The sequence below is a fragment of the Aotus nancymaae genome, unplaced genomic scaffold (assembly GCF_030222135.1).
Source record: "Aotus nancymaae isolate 86718 unplaced genomic scaffold, 86718_ANA_hifiasm-v0.15.2.pri h1tg000008l, whole genome shotgun sequence".
NCBI lineage: Eukaryota > Metazoa > Chordata > Mammalia > Primates > Aotidae > Aotus > Aotus nancymaae.
Window position 1 is genome coordinate 13,438,912 of NW_026988419.1, and position 19,050 is coordinate 13,457,961.

The following is a 19,050-nucleotide window of genomic DNA, read 5'->3' on the forward strand; positions in this document are numbered from 1 at the left end:
GTGAGAACCTTACTTGCGATTCTTCATTTTGTGACAAGGGGGGATTTGTATGACTCACTGAAATCAAAGTCAAAAACAGAACTTGATGTAATTTTGTTCTTATCTTCTATATTTGAATCCCTAGATACAAAACACAATTCTTCATTTTTATGGTTGGTGTATGAAAATACAAGTCTATGTGATTAATAATTCTGACTAAATTGGAATTGAATTCAAACATTTAGTATTGCTTTTTATTTTGCTGAAGTAATTGAATTGACTAATAAAATAAACATTTTGATTAAACAATATTCACCTTTATCTTTAATGTTTTGGGTGGTTATTCCAGTTATCTCATGTAGATATCCTTCAGTGACTCTGGAAAGAAATGGAATATAATTTTATTGCAAATCATTTTCATGAGAGGATTGACATTTCTTGTGTCTGTTTTTCTTTAAAAATAAAGACGTCTCTGTTCTCACGGCTTCAGATGTTAATATTTATTTCCCTTCTAGGGAATATATTATGACGTACCTCTGGGGTCTATTAAATTTACCTGAGATGATCTCGTGGATTACTGGGAACTAATTTGTAACTATAAAATACAAATACACCTAGTTCAGACTTGTAAACACTTACTATGTCTTAGAAGGCCAAACACTGACTGGAATTTTATACAGAAATTACAAAATGGCTACTGAAATAATATTTCCACAATGAGATTAATATTAGTTTGAGAATATCTTAGGATGTAAATTTCTACAAAAGTCAACAGTATATTTTGTTTTGGGTAAATGAATCACTGCAGGGTATATATGTGCATTTATTTAAATCCACTTTGCATCAATGAAACCTATAAAGGATTATGCCCATTTTCTCATTTTGAACCTCTCAAAAAATAAATCTCTTCTGAATGAATTGCAATTATGTATAGCTTGAATTACATCTAATTGCAACGTGGCATTCGATTATGGGGAAAGATACAGCACAAGTGAACTGTAATTTCCATGGGAACTTCCCTGTTTGCTTACAGACTTTAGGTCTGTCAGTTTGAAAATTTGGACAACTCAGATTTGAAGGCCTTTGGACTTTCATGGTACCTGTCTCCAAACAAAATTGAGGCTGTTCCCACGCATACTGGTCTGTGAGAAACTGGGAAGCGTGCTTTCCCATAAGGCCATGGGGCAGTTCTCCAGCTGTTACCGTGTGGCATGTCTGACAATGGGTATCTTCTGAAGTGCCAGCCCATGCCTGCTTTATCTCCAATCCATCTCAGTATAAATGGATGTTTGCAGAGCCTTGAGACCATAAGAATCACCTCGGACAGAATAATAATTGTTCTTGTAGCAGCAGCTAGGCTCTTTCATGGATATATTGGGTTGGCAGAAAAGAGAATCAATTTTTAAGAGTGTGTAGAATTAGATAAAGCCCAAGTCCCCATGGTCTTATCTGATGGTTTAGTTTGTTTCTCAAAAGTGAGGTGCCCAGAGGTATTGGTGCTCTATTTTAAGCAGACTGAGAGTTTAATAGGAAGGTTCTGACAAGCACCTGTAAGGTCATCAGTAGACACTGCTGTGAGTCTCACTGGATTGAAAATCTGCATCATACAACTGTACCTAATGTAAACAGGGTTATTGTTTCAGAAGATTCTAGAACAGAACAGCCAGCTCTGTTTCCCCAAGGTTATACCCCTGTTGTATCAAGAGGCTGACAGTTATCCAAATCTCTCTTACCATTATTATTCCATTTTGAGGATGAATATAGCCCTAGCCACTGGAACTGGGCACTAAACTGAGAACACATAGCACCAAGAAAATCTCTGAAGCAATATCATGATAGTGGTCAGCAGTTAAGGGAATTGAGGTTTATAAATAAAACATACAACATACAATATATTTTGTTTCTGAATGCATTCCTGGGGGTGAAGTGAACCAAATAGATCTAGTCTGATAGAGGATTAAAAAGTCCAAGGAGAGTGTCATCAATGATTATCAATGGAAGTTGCATGAAAAAATCCTATTATATAAAAAGAAAGAACCAGGGGAAATAGAAACAAGAAAAAAAAAAAAAGAACAGTGGAACTTCATCTCTTAATCGTTCTCTTTGCTTCAGTTGTCTCTCTGTTCCCATCCCTACTCCTGACTATTCCCAAAGTTAGCATCCTGAAACAAAAAACTATACATATTACCATTTTGTTTCAAGAAGTCCAGTGACTCCCTGATGCCTACAGAATTTCATAACTTGGGATTCAAAGCGCCCATTACTCAGCTCCTATCCATTGTTCCAACCTCATCTCACACAGTGCCCTCAGTAGAAACAGTCTTTCCAAACTTCCCCTTACACAATCTGCAACTTCCTGCTCAAATCCTTTCTCCTTCACAAAGCCCCCTCTGCTTCTACTCCAGATGGCGAGATTCAAGAAAGCAGAAAATGTGTTTTAATTACAGACAATGTCTATGAGCTTTATGTGGTATAAAGCACTAAAGCACTTTGCTAAAAGATACACTTCCGTTGTCTTCTTTAAAATAAACAGCAACCTTATGAGGTGATCTCTTTTTATACATGGGAAAACTTCAGGAGGGAGAGTTTAAGTAACTTGCCCAAGGTCACATAGCTAACAAATGATGGAACAGAAGCCAGATTATCTTAACATCAGAGCCTGTGCTCTGAATCTCTTCAACAAAGGATCACATCTATTTTAATAACCAGCTCTCCACCCGCAGGCAAAATTTTTAGGTGCAATAGATCAAATAATGGTCAATAAAATGTTGTTAAACCAAAGCCCCACTATGTAATATACAAAAACAAAATAAATTGTTTTAAAAGAGAGACAAACATATTCCCAAGAAATAGTATGAAATATTGACTTCGGAGAAAAGAAATGTAATGAAAAGGGAAATACAAATCCAGGCAATTGTTTTATGGGTTAGGATGGACATCGGAAGGAGGGGTAACTTACTACATCTGGACTAAAAGCTAGCAACACTAGCTCCTCTAGGGTTAAACGTAGGAAGTGATGAGTGAGCTTGAGACTTACATAAATGGGAAATCAAAATCCAATGCAAGTCTTCAAATATTGATGAAACCTAAACTCTAGCAGAAATTGAGGGGGGCACAGTAGATCTAATAATTGTCAATGAAGGGTTATAAAACTGAACACTTTCTATGTAAAATAAAATCAAAAAATACAAGTTTAGTATGGCTAGAAATTCATTACAACAGTGAGGACACCAAGACAAAAAGTCCAAGAGACAACACAATGCAAGTGACATGGGCCAACTGAATCAAGAGAGTGAAGCCAAGCACTGGCTGGGGATGTCAGAGTGGGCACTTGGAAAAGGAACTGGAGTTGCACTTATTAGAATGAATAGCATTTGAGTAAGTAGACAGAAGTGAGAGAGATTTCTCTATCAAATGTCAAAGAATATGAGCCAGGGGCTCTTGGAGATATGTCTGTCACAATATTTACCAAACGGTATTCCAAAAACCCTGACTCCAACCAGATGTTCTGCAGAAAAAGCATTAGTGGTGAAATAAATTTTCAACAGGCTAAACAATACAGGTCTCTTCTACAGACTTACAGCACTTGTTGGCAGAGTGAAGGCTCTGAGAAGCCCAGCAGTGGTGGTGATGGGAGCAGTAACAGTAGCAGCAGCTTGTATCTATCAAGTTTTTTCTAGGTGCCAGCCACTGTACTATGATTTTACATGGAGGACCAGTATGTAACTGTCCTTATGTGATAGGAGTATTACTATCCCCATTAGACAGCTACAGGGTCTAAGGCTTAGACAACAAACCAGTCCCTGAATGTCATGTAGCTAGAAAGTGGTGGAACTTAGATTCTAAATCGAGCATCCTGACCCCAGAGTATCTGCTCTTAAATGCCACACTGTCCATGCTTTCCATTCAACATTGCTATTTAATATTTTTAATGTAAACCTTTTGAATCATAATATATCCACCTTCTTTCTCATTGTTTCCTGTAACTTCTCTTTGACCTAAAAATCCTTCTCCATAAGTCGATTTTATCCATGAGTACCATGCAGAAAGAAAGTGCCCTATCTGCGTGCTTGTATTTGCTTGTGATTTGGGTCTAGTTGTCTTCCTAGATGAGAAGCCTGCCATCCTGATTTATGAAGTATTACACAAATGGGGAAATATCAAACTTGAGAAGGGCCTGATTTCATTCATAGAGTACATCATCAGAGTCAAACTTATATCCACTCATCCCTTCCCACCAACCTCCACCTCCACTAACAAAAGCAAAATGTAAAACAGACTTTGGCTAGTATGCTTATGACAAGTCTATTTAATCTCCCTGTCAGAAAGCTACCTAATATCTATGGCATGTCTTGCCCTTTTTGGTAGGTGTGTTATACTTCACAATTAACTCAAGTTTATAAAATATATCTGTAGTACAAAAAAAATCCCTTTGTACTATCCAAAGAGGTATGCTTTTAAAATTCCTTCCAGAAAAATGCTGACTGTTAGGCAATCTAACAACAAGCAGATAATATTGGGGGTTTCCAGAACAAAGGCCTTGTGAATTCCCAGGTGGATTAAAAACCTATTTAGAGACAATATCAGCAATGTCCCATAGACTATGTATTTGGCATTTTTATTGCACACCTGAAATTAACAGTAATGCAGCAAAGGTTATTCTAGGACAGGCTGGAAGGTCAAGGGAAGGCAAAGGCAGGGAATGAATTTCTGTAACAGTGATGCATGTAACCCTGCCTGGTAATGCTCCAGGTAAAAAAACTCAATGGCAGCTATGAGAAGATAAAGGTTTTCAGGTCAGCAAATTGAAGGGAGACTGAACCTCCTGCAGTCTAAAGAGAGAAGAGAATCTAGGCTTTCCCCAGCCCTTCATCGCTGCTCAGAACTTCTCACCTGTATCCCTACACCGTGTGCTCCTTTAGTGAAGACCGGAAGGTTTCTGCCATTCCATGCATCTCGATCTGTTTGAGTAACTGAAAAAAACAAACACCTCAATCAGCCTCATAATTGATTCCCAGTTGATGGAAGGCAGCTGACTTTCTGCATTTACCCAGCATTTTACCAAAAGATCAAGCAGCAAATTTCTCAGGGCCTGCCAAAGGAATGATTAACTTGGTGAGCCCTCTGAGTTTCTTTCCTGTTGACAGCTGGTTTTCTTAAACAAGTTAGTACCTGCTGAGATGGGTTGGATTTTATCTGATCCACCAGAGCTGATATCTTTAAAACACACCACACAGTCCCACACTTTGATTATTTGTAAGCCACCACCATGTAGTTAAATAGGTGCTCCATGAGTAAATAGAGGAAGGAATTGCAGTTCTGTTCAAGGAGCATGAAATGCAGCTTGCTAAGTTGCAGTCTATTTTTCCCAGGCAAGACACACAGTGTAATTTTTTCCTTTTGATTACATGATGTCAGTGCATACTCCATCACCTCCTGTATAGACTGACACTTGACAGGCCTATTTCAATGTATTCCAAACCTGCCTCAGCACAGTTATTGTTTCCAAGCTCCTAAGCACAGTCACAGAAATGGGAGTGAGTTTGGTTTGATTACCAGGCTGGGAGGCTTTGAAGGAGCCAGAGCTGCCTCCTTTACATAAACCTTCACCTCAAAAGCCTCCACTTAACTGCCTTTAAAAACGTCCCGCCTTAAGGGGAAGTAACCTCTGTGGTTCTTAATGATTTCAAAAAAAAAAAAAAGAAATATGTATTCAATCACCATGGATACAGAGCATAACAATATATTCTGGTTGCCATCAGAGCAGATCATATTTCTAAATATGAAATTTATAGAGATTAATCTGTGAGAAAGAGGACTCCATTCCTGCCCAAAGATTTTTCTTAATTGATCCATATAGTGTACATATTTATGGGGTACATATGATATTTTGATACATGCATACAATATGTAATGATCAAATCAGGGTAATTGAGATATCCATCACCTCAAACATTTATTATTTCTTTGTGTTTAAAACAATCAAAATCTTCTCTTCCAAGTTTTGAGCAGTTTCTTAAGAAAAGTAGGCAACCAAATGCTATTGGATCCTAGTTAACTTTTTATTACTACCTTTAAGTAGTAAAAAGGTATGTGTGTGTGTGTGTGTGTGTGTGTGTGTGTGTGTGTGTGTGTTGCTAGAATGGGATAGTAGAGAAGAAAAAGCAAAATAACTATAGAAAAGGTGGATTTCTAAGTTTAAAAAAGCCCTATTCTGGGTCAGAATTTTTTCTCTGTCTTATCTAGCAAGACGTCTCTTCCTTCCCACCCATCACCATGTTTGGTGTGGCCCAGCACTCATAATAATTGCCCAGGGAATCTCATCTGTTTGGGAATTCATGAAATAGACTCCATGAACAGCATGAGAATGAGGATATACTCTAGAAAACACTCCTACAAGAATGTACTGTAACCCTTCATGGTGCTTTGCTGCTCCAAAAGTCTTTCTTGTTAACAACTTTCCAGGTCAGGACTTCTCTGAACTTGAAGCAGAGAAAATGTTTTCATTCCAGTGACCAGCTGTCAACCCACAGGGAGGACACAGTCCTCATGTTATAATCATGTCTGGGCCATTGTCCCAAGAAGTAGTGTGTCACTTTGGCTGAGTGAACAGCTTGCCAGTGAAAGCACTCAAGAGAGCTCAAACCACCTACAAACTCCTGGAGGCTGCAGCCCCTAAGAACTCTTCTGCAAGGGTTGGATGAGCAGAGCATAGACTTCAGGGCTATAAGCTGAGGTCCACATTCTTTACTGGCCCTGGATGGTGATCAAATCACTTGAGCTTTTGATATGTCAGTTTCCAAATCTATAAAATGAAGTTGAAAACATTCCCAGGGCTGCTGTGAGAGTTGCATGATATAGTTTATGACTTCCTGAAACATAGTAGCTCAAAACACATAATCATCCCCACCTAGGAAACTTACACCTAGGAATAATCATGTTTACAAAACAGGATGCCTTATCAGCGGAGGCTTAGGCTGGGACAACTCCTAATAATTCTTACAAAAAGTCTTCGCTTGCCAGCAGACAGACATCTGCTTCCGTACTCTCCAGTTCCTCAGAAGACCTTACTACCTCCCTCTCAAAGGCAGACCAGCCAGCACAACTAGCAGTTCGTTTATGGATTGTTGGGGGAAACTATGAGAGTCAGTTTTCCTTACTTCCAGTGATATTAGCACACACCTAGGTGGATTTATCTTTAATAATGCTTAAGTTTCAGGGCCCTTCAATTTCAAGAGCCTATTTCAATCCCTTATACCCAACTTAGAATTCGTAATATTTGTATTCTTTTTATACCCAACTTAGAATTCATATTTGTATTCTTTTTCTTAGAGATGACCTCTCAAATTGTATAATTTCTGGACCCCCAAATATATAGATTTGCCCCTGGGCTCACCACAGTGATAGTGTCTGCATTATGTTATAGCTAAATAAAGAAAGCCCTGAGATGACCAGGAGTAAGACATGTGCTTCTTTGCTCCAGCTTCAGGCTTAGGCTTTACTTAACTCGCATGCCTTAGACAGGCACCATCTCCCTCTGGGTCACATCAGGCGATAAAACCCACCCCCTAGACTATAAAAAAAAATCTAATTAGGAAAAAGAAAAGTGGAGATTCTGTAACCCCACATCTTACCAATAACCACAACTAAGAAGCTCATATTTTTCTCAGTGTAAGTGGTAGGTAATTTTCATTTAAGTATAAATATCAGATTTTGTCCCAGACTAAAGCAAACCCTGATAATTATACAGTTGCAAATTATTGTGTTAACAAAAAAGATCTAAATTATCTCCTTCCAGCACTTAATGAATTCAGCCACTTAATGAATTCCCGAAATGCACTGCTTTTCCCCATTTCACTTGCTCCTTGCAACAGCGGATTTGTATGCCTGTTGGAAAGAAGAGTGATTCCCATGTCATCCTTCCAGAGTACTATTTATTTGCCAAAAACAAAAATAGGAAAAAACGAGGACTAAGTTGTCTTTGATCAGTGGGAATTAGTTGCAAATGCTCAATAAAAATAAAAGCTGGATTTGACTCTTAGTACGTTTAGGACTTCAATGATGCAATCGCCTGAATTTAGAATTTATAAGGCTGCTTTGTTCAGCTCCTTCAGCTCAGTTCCCATGTAATGTTTGCTCTCAGGGCAAAAACATGAAGCATCTGGATGGAATCTATTCTGGCTTCAGGAAGACAAAATGCCTACCCTGTAGAAAAACTGTCCATCTTTAAATGAAATTCAAATCCAAGCAACTTGCACCCTAACCAAAGCCTGTTTCTCTATATCTTTATAAACTGTATGATTTAAATCATCTGTGTGTGATTCTTTTCCTATTCTTCATAAACTTTTGGAGTAAATGTGGTGCTTGTTAGCATGAGGAATTGATAGTTTGTTGCCATTTTCCATGGTCTTAACATTTGGGAACATTTGTAATCAATAAAGGCAGACACAGGAAACAAATTTGATAACTGTTTTTAAGGAATAAAGACAGAATATTAAAACAGGATTTGAAAGAAGTTCTCCTACCCCAAATCTAATAAACCCGTGGACTGACATTTTTGATAACTATATGGCATGCCATCTAACCTCCTACATTTATAGCAGAGCTTTTCTTCATTCATGATTTTCCACATTATACTATTTAGGCATCAGTGACAAGTTCATTCACTAATGTCCTTTAATTCCAGTTGACACTTGGAAATGACAGTCAACTGGTCCTCCAGAAAATCATGATGCAGTCAAAGCCTAGTGTATGTATTACCATCTTTTTTTTTTCTTAATGGAAGTTGTCTACATTTCTTCTTTTGGCATTTGGTTACATAGGATGGCCCAAGATAGCTGCAGAATCTGCTGCCATAGACAGTATCTCCTATTTAAGGTAAGAAAATACCTCATACCCCTCCCTCACATCAATACTTCTCTGTCCAACGTCTGACCTCACAGAATCACAGTCTACAAAGGGTGTCTCACCTACACTCAGTTTTGCTGGTGGAACTGTTCTAACCTATCTCTGCCTGGGTGTGAAAAAGTACCCATTGGGCATGCAATGATAGGTTCAATTTGAATATGGTGATCATTTGAGATAAAGTTTTGTTTTCCTAACAGAAGCCCACAATAGCAATAGTGCCAAAGAAATAATTCCAAAGTGGAAGTGATAATCAAAAATAGGAGAAAGCGTACCTAGCAGGGCCCCATGAGGCAGAAATTGCTAGATCTTCTCAAGTGAGATCCCCCAGGAGTTTCCCTCTGTTTAAACTTTTCACAGAATGAAGCTATTAGAATTTCAAACATATGATATTATTACTTAATCGGAGTAGAATTTTTCAAACAGTTTTTGTTAGAGCTTTCAGGCTTTTATGGTTCCCAAGTAGGTTGAGCAGCAGCCTGAGAAACTACCTGGAAAGAGGAAGCAGGTGTGTGCTCTGAGTACGCACCCTAGCAGCATCACCCTAGAAAGCCCGCTTCTTCCTTATTTATAAATTGAGATTAATCACATTTGTAAAAAAGTATTCGGATAAAACACCTAGATTATCCTGCTTGGCTGGGCTAAGAAAATGTATGAAGAATAAGAGGAAAACCTAATTCTGCCCCCACCACCTCTCTTTGTGTCTCTGTCTCACTTTCTCCTTTCTCTGTGTCTCTCTTTCCCCTTCTTTGTCTCTCTCTCTCTCTCTCTCTCTCATTTCTCTCTGTCTTCCCAACCTCAACAGCATGTCCCTCTGTTTGTCTCTCTCTCTTCTCTTTCTGCCTCTCTTTCCCCCTCATCAGTACAGTCCCTCCAGTTGTAATTATTCTGCCCTGGTTTTAGAAGTGATCATCCTAGAGAGTCTGTCTTCTTTCTCAAAGCTCAGAGGGTCATGACTTTGGAAGCTCTTTATATGTGAGGCATTCCTGTCCTCCTGTGGAAAGCTGCAGGGGTTGTGATTCCAGCTATTGCATATATAACTATACTTTTTAGCTAGAGATAGAAAAAAATCAGACACATAGACTAATTAGGGCATCTAATGTCAAAACTGAATCGTGAAGGACATGGCATGATCCTAATCATCCCACAATGTTAGCTAAACTCAAGAAAATAGAAATATTCCCTTAATATCAAGCTTTAAAAATAATCCTGATAGACAGATAGATAGATAGATAGATAGATAGATAGATAGATAGATAGATAGATGATAGATAGATAGATAGATTAGATAGATAAATAGATGATAGATAGATAGATACAGATAGATAAATAGATGATAGATAGATAGATAGATAGATAGATAGATAGATAGATAGATAGATAGATAGAGGTCCTACGAGTTCATTGTTGCCATTGGTATCCAGAAAGGTGAAAGTGTCTTCCATTCAGCAACTCTAACGCTCACACAAAGTGGCTTCTGAGTGGGAATGACTTAATCATCATTCACTGTACTTATTCCCAGCTCACTTAGGATGGATACCAAATACAGAAACCAAAAAAGAAAAGGAATCTTTTGACAATGTCAGTCTCTAAGGTCCCTGTGGCCAGATGGCACCATTGTATTTGAAAATAATCCGACTCTCTCTACATGCTCTGTATTAAAAAAAGACTATAAACTGATTTTCCCAGTTGTAGAACTTTGAAGCAAGGAGCTTGGAATAAATCCAGACAGAACTGCACTAGTGCTTCTGAGATGGAGGGCTTTTCTTATTCTCCATTTGTGTGGGTAAAACATACCATGGAACAGTGGCAGATTGCTTAGCACATTCTGCCTACTCCCCATCCCTGCCTGCTTCCTTGGGAAATAGACTCTTTCAGGGATCTCTAATGGGATAGAAATGTAGGCTTCAGAACAAGCACTATTTCCTAGTATTAGATAACAAAGAACAATGTAGAAAATGTTTTAAAGAAGGTGGAGCATCTCCAAACTGAAAATAAAATACAGTAAATTACCATTTAGACAGCTTGCAAACAATTACAAAAACAGAAAGCAAAAGCAGTTTTGCATGTTTTATACTCTTTTATGAGAAAGAGACAAATGATAAGTAAGCTGTCATCAGAGATGTATTCAATACCCAAAGCTCAATAGCAATTGGGCCCCATCTTCTGAAACATCCACGTTCCTTATGATTCTGAAATGAGTCTGTGTCCTCAGATTCTTCTCAACCTCAGATTCAATATACACAGAACAGTTTTAGTGTCTTCTCCTTACATCTTTAAGTCTTTGAAATCTGGAGATTCACATCGATAAGCATAAATATGTCACCTTCTCAAATTGTATCTGCTGCTCTCTACCACAAATTAAACCATTAACCAAATATCTAATGGTTGAATTTTCTCCTCTCGTACAGATTTTGATACTCTAGTTTGAGCAGAGAGCAAGTAAAAGAAGCATGAACATGCCTATTTCTTCTTTCCCAGTAACTCACCATTTTAGAGAGTGACAGACTGGTAAGTAACTGAATAAGCCAATATAATTAGTTGTAAGCAACGAAAACCAACTCTGACCATCTTAAGTAAAGCATAGAACTTACTGGAAGCCTCTTGGAATCTCATCAAAATGATGGAAGAGGAAGACTATGCATGGGGCATGGGAGGTAAACATAAGATGGACAAAGCAACATCACTTGGGGACAGTCATCACGGGTATCATTGCTTGTCTTGCCATCTTTATGGATAGTGATGTGACTTCTTACTGTCCCCATTTCCTCATGTTCCACACTTAAGCTTCAGAGCCCCAGCCAGCAATCCATTTGGTCAGGGTTAGATGTGTGCCTACCCATCTGCTAGCAAAGAGGTAGAAGAGGGCGCTGGCACCTAATGCTGGGAGCAGCACTGGGAGGCAGGTGCCAGGATTTCTTCTTCTTCCTAAACAAATGCTAAGGGACAGAGGAGGAATTTACTCTCAGGGAAATCCGAGGGGTTTGTGGGAAGGGGACAGGTGCTAACCAAGCCCTGGGTACCTTGGGACAGCATATCTACCATCAGAGCCCTGTGGCCCCCTCCTCTGTATTTCACTCTTGGGTTCAAAAACTATTCCGAAAGCCAAAGGATGCATTGGTGACACAGGCAGCTTTATATTTTTGTATTCTTCTAATCCAATATTATTTACTAGCTATGTACCTACTATTTTTGAGGGGCTTTCTATTCTTAAAAATTCTATTCATCTTTATTCATGATCAACTGAAGGGATTTTCCTGAGGATAACAAATCATTTTGACTATTTGGAACTACATTCCATTTTACAATTTTTCCTTCATCCATAACTGATTGCATTAGTCACTCACACTCACTTAGGTTAGAGGGAGCTAACATAAATATACATCCAAAGGCTTCTTCCAAATACATGTAAAAGTTCCTTTCACGAGCCATCATAGACTGTGTTCTCTGGGAAAGAAACTCTGAGATTTACATGCAGGGGATTTATTGGGAAACACACTCAAGAATAAAACTGGCAACAGATGAGAGAAGCAGGACTGGGCAGAAGAAAAAGTTGAACTGTGATCCAGTTGCACAGGAGACCTCAGCCAATCCTATGAGGAGTTCTCGAACTGAAAGAGCCCTTCAGAATTATCCTACCTAAGACAAGGTCCAGGACTTTGTACCCTATATCAACCAGTGGACGGATGTGGGCTGCCACTATGGAGAGAATGTAACATTGAACAAAGCAATTCCCCTCAAGTGGAGGATAATTCCTGAAGAGGAACTCAGCCATGGCTGTCAGTAGCTAATGTTCCTGCCAGCTGGAGAATGAGTCCTTGGTCCTGAAGAGGAATCTGGATGGCATAATAGTATCCACTACCTTCTAATCTTCCACACTCCGCTTGCCTCTTACACTGAGTTCATCCCATCTGAAAATGACTGCTCCCTGACTTTAATTGGTCTCTTTTCCTAGAAAAACTTATAAGAGGAAAGTTAATGGGATAGATTTAAATCACTACCACTGAAGTTGATTTTTAAACTGCAGCTGGCACTCCTCTTCTCTCTCCTTTACTGCCCATTCTAGACTCCTCTCATCCTTGATTAGTACCTTTTCTGGTCTTGGTAACTCACCTGGTGGGGTAGCCAAGACTGTTATCCTTGAAGGAGCTGAGCTTCTGTTTAACACACTCTTCTGATGCAGGGCATTTATCCAAGAAAATTACAGCCTCCTTATCCATGGGTTCAGCATCCTCAGATTCAAAGTACTGCAGATCAAACTATTTGTAGGAAAAAATAAAAATAAAAATACAATAATAAAAATAGTGCAAATAAAAACTATAGTATAACAACTATTTACATAGCTTTTACATTGTATAAGCAACTTAGAGATGGTTTAAAGCACATGGGAAGATGTGTATGGGTTATATACAAATACTATGCCATTTTATAAGGGGTTTGAACATCATCAGACTTTGCTATGCATGGGGGTCCTGGAACCAGTGCCCTCAAAATACCAAGAGAGGACTGTACTATCAAAATGAGTAAGGGTGTGCCAAGACTTGTCCCAGTGAATCACAAAATGAGTAAGGTTGTGCCAAGACTTGTCCCAGTGAATCATCTGGTGCCCAGCAAATTCTTCCTGCCTTCATTATGTAAGACAGGTCTTATCTTTTTTGGATGATCAGAGTCAATTATTTCTTCTAGAATGGTAACTCTGTTTCTTGCCTGTTAGTCTTTTGGCACAAGTATCTCAAAGTAATTTGTAGGCAGCCAAGGTGTAAAGTGTAAGGAGATCTTCACTGTGTCCTCAGTGGAACAACCACTGAGAGGGTGGAAGTGCTCCTTCTCTATGACTCAGGAATTTCAAGACCTACAGAGTCTAGAGTTGTGTTGTGGAAGCAACAAATTTCCCAAGGAATTGCTAGATGTGATGATAGCAAAGCCACTACTACTACCACCTCATGGTCCTGGACCAAATATTCCTCATCTTTGGGGCATAGCACCATACAGTTGATATTCACGTTGAGTATATACTGCAGCCTAGAGGAGGGCAACCTTCCCCCTGGGGTATCATCTCTAATCTGTTACTTCATCTTGGTCTTCAAAGGATCATTCCATCACTGTGTCAGGTCATCAGACTTTATGGTTCATAACAGGACCAGTGGATTCCATGACCAAGTGCCTACTGCCACGTTCCCTTTTACTGTGAGGCAGGTCTCTTAGTCTGATGCAATATTATGGATCAAACTGTCTAAGCTTTCAATGCTGCTAGTTAAAGCCCTGTAGGCAAGAAAGGCAAATCCGTACCCAAAACATCAGTCTATTCCTATCAGAATAGATACTTTCCATTTCCAGGGGAAGGGGACCCAATCTAATGAAATTCCTACCAAGTAGTGAGTTGGTTCCCTCAAAGAATGATGTGTCTTCCCCAGATCCTTTATCCCCAATTGTTTCCCTTCCAGCCCTTGACCAACCAGCTAAGCATCACAATGCCATTTCCCACCTCATGTCCCTCTAGTACCATAGCTTCTGCTGGGTCATATGCTTTGATCACAGCCTGGACCCACTGCAGAGCCCTGTCCTGGTTGCTTTATGTCCCATTCAAAGCTGATAGCTTTTCATGTTACCTGGTCAATCAATCAGAGCCAACATAAGAAACCAACATTGGTGTTCTTCGAACTACCAAGTATATCCATGCCATTTATTTATTCAGGGACTCCCTGGTTGTGAACTCAGAAGACCTGTGAGCCAGAAGACCTGGGCCAAAAATCCCTTTATTGCTTGGTTCTCAAATGTCTTCACTCTTTCCTGTCAACTCAGATCCTATGTTGAAATAGCCTTAAAATATTTTGATATTTGATTCAGGGGAAGATGGCCAAAAGGAAGCTTCTCTGGAGTGCAGCTACCACCCAGTGAGACAGAACCAAAGTGATATCCGTATCTACAAGTGAGGCACTGGTTTTGTTTTAGAGGGACTGATTGAACAGTGGGATTAACCCCAAAAAAAGGCAGCAAAAGCAGCCCAAAGGCATTCCAGCTGAGGCAAGGCAGGACACTGCCCCACCTGGAAAGTGTATCAGGCATGGAGGATCGGGAAGGCATCACCTCCTTAGTTCTCTGAATCAGATACAGCAATTTACTCCGAGACTTCAGCAACACACAGACCAGGAAAATGCCTCCTTGCTGAGAACCACCCAGAATCACAGATCCAGGTGATAGACCGGTGCCTTGTTAGCGCAGATCAGGGCAGAGATTAGGACTAATACCGAGAAAGCTTGAGAAAAGGAACTGCCCATTCCACAGAAAGGAGAGTAGAAAGTAGGGAGGGGGATATGACCAGACAGGCCCCTCCCCCACAAGATTCAGCAACTGGAGTCCCTCTCCTGGGAGAGTTTTGCAGTTAACACATCCTCCATCTGGGAGCAGCAGGCTCTGCAGAGGGAAAGAGTCTGCCATTGGGAAGGCAGGGCTAACCCCACCAGTAGAGAAACCAGGTGAAGAGTAAACAGCAGCCTGGTTGAGACTGAGGCAGCCCAGAAGCACCTCCACAGGCAGACAATGGACAGATTGTCTCAAGTGGCACACTGACACCTGCGTTTAAAAAACGAAACTCTCATACAGGAGAAATAACCCCAACTTTAACAGACAGGACATGCACTCAGAGAAGATGGGAAGAAACCAGTGCAAAAAGGACAAAAACATTAAAGTCCAGAATGCCTCTCCTCCCCAGAGAGATCACAACAACTCACCAGCATAGCAACCCAACAGGTCAGAAAATGATTTTGACGAGCTGACAGAAGCAGGCTTCAGAAGATGGGTAATAACAAACTTCTCTGAGCTAAAAGAATGTGTTTTAACCTAATGCAAAGAAACTAAGAACCTTGAAAAAAGATTAGATGAAATGATAACAGAATAACCAGCCTAGAGAAGAACATAAACAACTTGATGGAGCTGAAAAACACAGCATGAGAACTTCGTGAAGCATACACAAGTTTCAATAGCCGAATCAATCAAGCAGAAGAAAGGATATCAGAGATTGAAGATCAACTCAACGAAATAAAAGAGAAGGCAAGAAAAGAGAAAAAGGAGTGAAAAGAAATGAACAAAGCCTCCAAGAAATATGGGATTATGTGAAAAGACCTAATCTACGCTTGATCAGTGTACCTGAAGAGGACGGGGAAAGTGAATCCAAGCTGGAAAACACTCTTCAAAATATTATCCAGGAGAACTTCCCCAACCTAGCAAAGCAGGCCAACATTCAAATACAGGAAAGACAAAGAACACCACAGAGATGCTCCTCAAGAAGAGCAACCCCAAGGCACATAATGGTCAGATTCACCAGGGTTAAAATCAAGGAAAAAATGCTAAGGGCAGCCAGAGAGGAAGTTCGGGTCATCTACAAAGGAAAGCCCATCAGACTCACAGCAGATCTCTTGGCAGAAACCCTACAAGCCAGAAGAGAGTGGGGACCAATATTCAACATCCTTAAAGAAAAGAACTTTCAATCCAGAATCTCATATCCAGCCAAACTAAGATTCATAAGTGAAGGAGAAATAAAATCCTTTACAGACAAGCAATTACTGAGAGATTCTGTTGACACCAGACCTGCCCTATAAGAGCTCCTGAAGGACACATTAAACAAAGGAGAAAAAATCCAGTACCAGCCACTGCAAAAACAACAAAATGGTAAAGACCAATGTAGCAATGAGGAAACTGCATTGATCAACGGGCAAAACAAACAACCAGTAACAAAATGGCAGCATCAAATTCACACATAACAATGTTAACATTAAATGTAAATGGCCTAAATGTCCCAATCAAAAGACACAGACAGGCAAACTGGATAAAAAGTCAAAACCCATTGCTGTACTGTATTCAGAAACCCATCTCACACTCAAAGACACACATAGACTCAAAATAAAGGGATGGAAGATCTACCAAGCAAATGGAGAACAAAAAAAAGCAGGGGTTGCAATTTTAGTCTCTGATAAAATTGACTTTAAACCAACAAAGATCAGAAGAGACAAAGAAGGGCACTACATAATGGTGAAAGGATCAATACAACGAGAAGAGCTAACTATCCTAAATATATATGCACCCAATACAGGAGCACCCAGATACATAAAGCAAGTTCTTAATGACCTACAAAGAGATTTAGACTTCCACACAATAATAGGGGGAGACGTTAACACTCCACTGTCAACATCAGACAGATCAACAAGACAGAAAATCAACAAGGATATACAAGACTTGAATGCAGAACTAGAACAAGTAGACCTAATATACATCTATAGGACTCTCCACTCCACAGTCACAGAATATACATTCTTCTCAGCACCACATCACACTTACTTAAAATTGACCACATAATTGGAAGTAAATCACTCCTCAGCAAATGCAAAAAAAAAGAAAAACAGAAATCATACTAAACGGTGTTTCAGACCACAGTGCAATCAAATTAGATCTTAGGATTAAGAAAATAACTCAAAACCACACAACTTCATGGAAACTGAACAACTGGCTCCTGAATGTTGACTGGATAAACAATGAAACAAAGGCAGAAATAAAGATGTTATTCAAAACCAATGAGAACAAGGACACAATATACCAGATTCTCTGGGACACATTTAAGGCAGTGTCTAGAGGGAAATTTATAGCAATAAATGCCCACATGAGAAACAAGTAAAGATCTAAAATCAACACCCTATCATCAAAATTGAAAGAGCTAGAGGAGCAAGATAAAAAAAATAAATAAAAATAAATAAAAAAAAAAAACTCAAAAGCTAGCAGAAGACAAGAAATAACTAAGATCAGAGCAGAAATTAAGTGATAGAGACACAAAAAATAACCTTCAAAATCAATAAATCCAGGAGCTAGTTCTTTGAAAAGATCAACAAAATAGACAGACTGCTACCCAGATTAATAAAAAAGACAAGAGAGAAGAATCAAATAGATTCAATTAAAAACAATAAAGGAGATATCACCACCGATTCCACAGAAATACAAACTACCATCAGAAAATACTACAAACAATTCTATACACATAAACCAGTAAATCTGAAAGAAATGGATAAATTCATGGACACTTGCACCCTACCAAAATTAAACCAGGAAGAATTTAAAACCCTGAATAGACCAACAACAAGGACTGACGTTGAAGCAACAATTAACAGCTTACCAACCAAAATAAGTCCAGGTCCAGAAGGGTTCACAGCCGAATTCTACCAGATGTACAAAGAAGAGCTGGTATCAATCATTCTGAAACCATTCCAAACAATACAAAAAGAGAGAATCCTTCCCAAATCGTTTTATGAGACCAACATCATCCTGATACCAAAACCTGGCAGAGACTCAACAAAAAAAGAAAACTTCACGCCAATATCCATGATGAACATAGATGCAAAAATCTTTAATAAAATACTGGCAAACCGATTGCAACAGCACATCAAAAAGCTTATCATGATTAAGTAGGCTTCATCCCAGGGATGCAAGGCTTGTTCAACATTTGCAAGTCCATAAATCTAATCCACCACATAAACAGAACCAAAGACAAAAACCACATGATTATCTCAATAGATGCAAAGAAGGCCTTTGACAAAATTCAACAGCCCTTTATGCTAAAAACTCTCAATAAACTAGGTATCGATGGAACACATCACAAAATAATAGAAGATAATTATGACAAACCCACAACCAATATCATACTGAATGGGCAAAAACCAAAAGGATTCCCTTTGAAATCTGGCACTAGCCCTCTCTCTCCACTCTTATTCAATATAGTATTGGAAGTTTTAGCTAGAGCAATCAGACAAGAAAAAGAAGGAAAAGGTATTCAATTAGAAAAGGAGGAAGTCAAATTGTCTTTATTTGCAGACTACATGATAGTATATTTAGAAGACCGCATTGTCTCAGCCCACACTCTCCTTAAGCTGATAAGCAACTCAGCAAAATCTCAGGATACAAAATCAAAATCAATGTGCAGAAATCACAAGCATTCCTATATGCCAATACCAGATGAACAGAGAGCCAAATCAAGAGCAAACTCCCATTCACAATTGCTACAATAATAATAAAATACCTAGGAATACAAATAACAAAGGAGGAAAAGGATCTCTTCAAGAAGAACTACAAACCACTGCTCAAGGAAATAAGAGAGGACAACAAAAGCCAAAATAGACAAATGGG

The 19,050-nt window shown here is 39.2% G+C and overlaps 1 long non-coding RNA gene across 11 annotated transcripts in view; it reads right to left on the reverse strand.

Moving 5' to 3' along the window:
- LOC105712861 (uncharacterized) overlaps window positions 1-19,050 on the reverse strand; it is a 726,004-nt gene that overhangs the window by 358,142 nt on the left and 348,812 nt on the right. For 10 of the 11 annotated variants that reach the window (XR_010341408.1, XR_010341407.1, XR_010341406.1 and 7 more), the window contains exons 4-6: window positions 12,997-13,142; window positions 4,873-4,952; window positions 296-357 (exon numbers count right to left, since the gene is read on the reverse strand). This is a non-coding gene — a long non-coding RNA (uncharacterized LOC105712861). The remainder of the gene's footprint in view (window positions 1-295; window positions 358-4,872; window positions 4,953-12,996; window positions 13,143-19,050) is intronic. The other variant, XR_010341402.1, reaches the window with a different exon arrangement.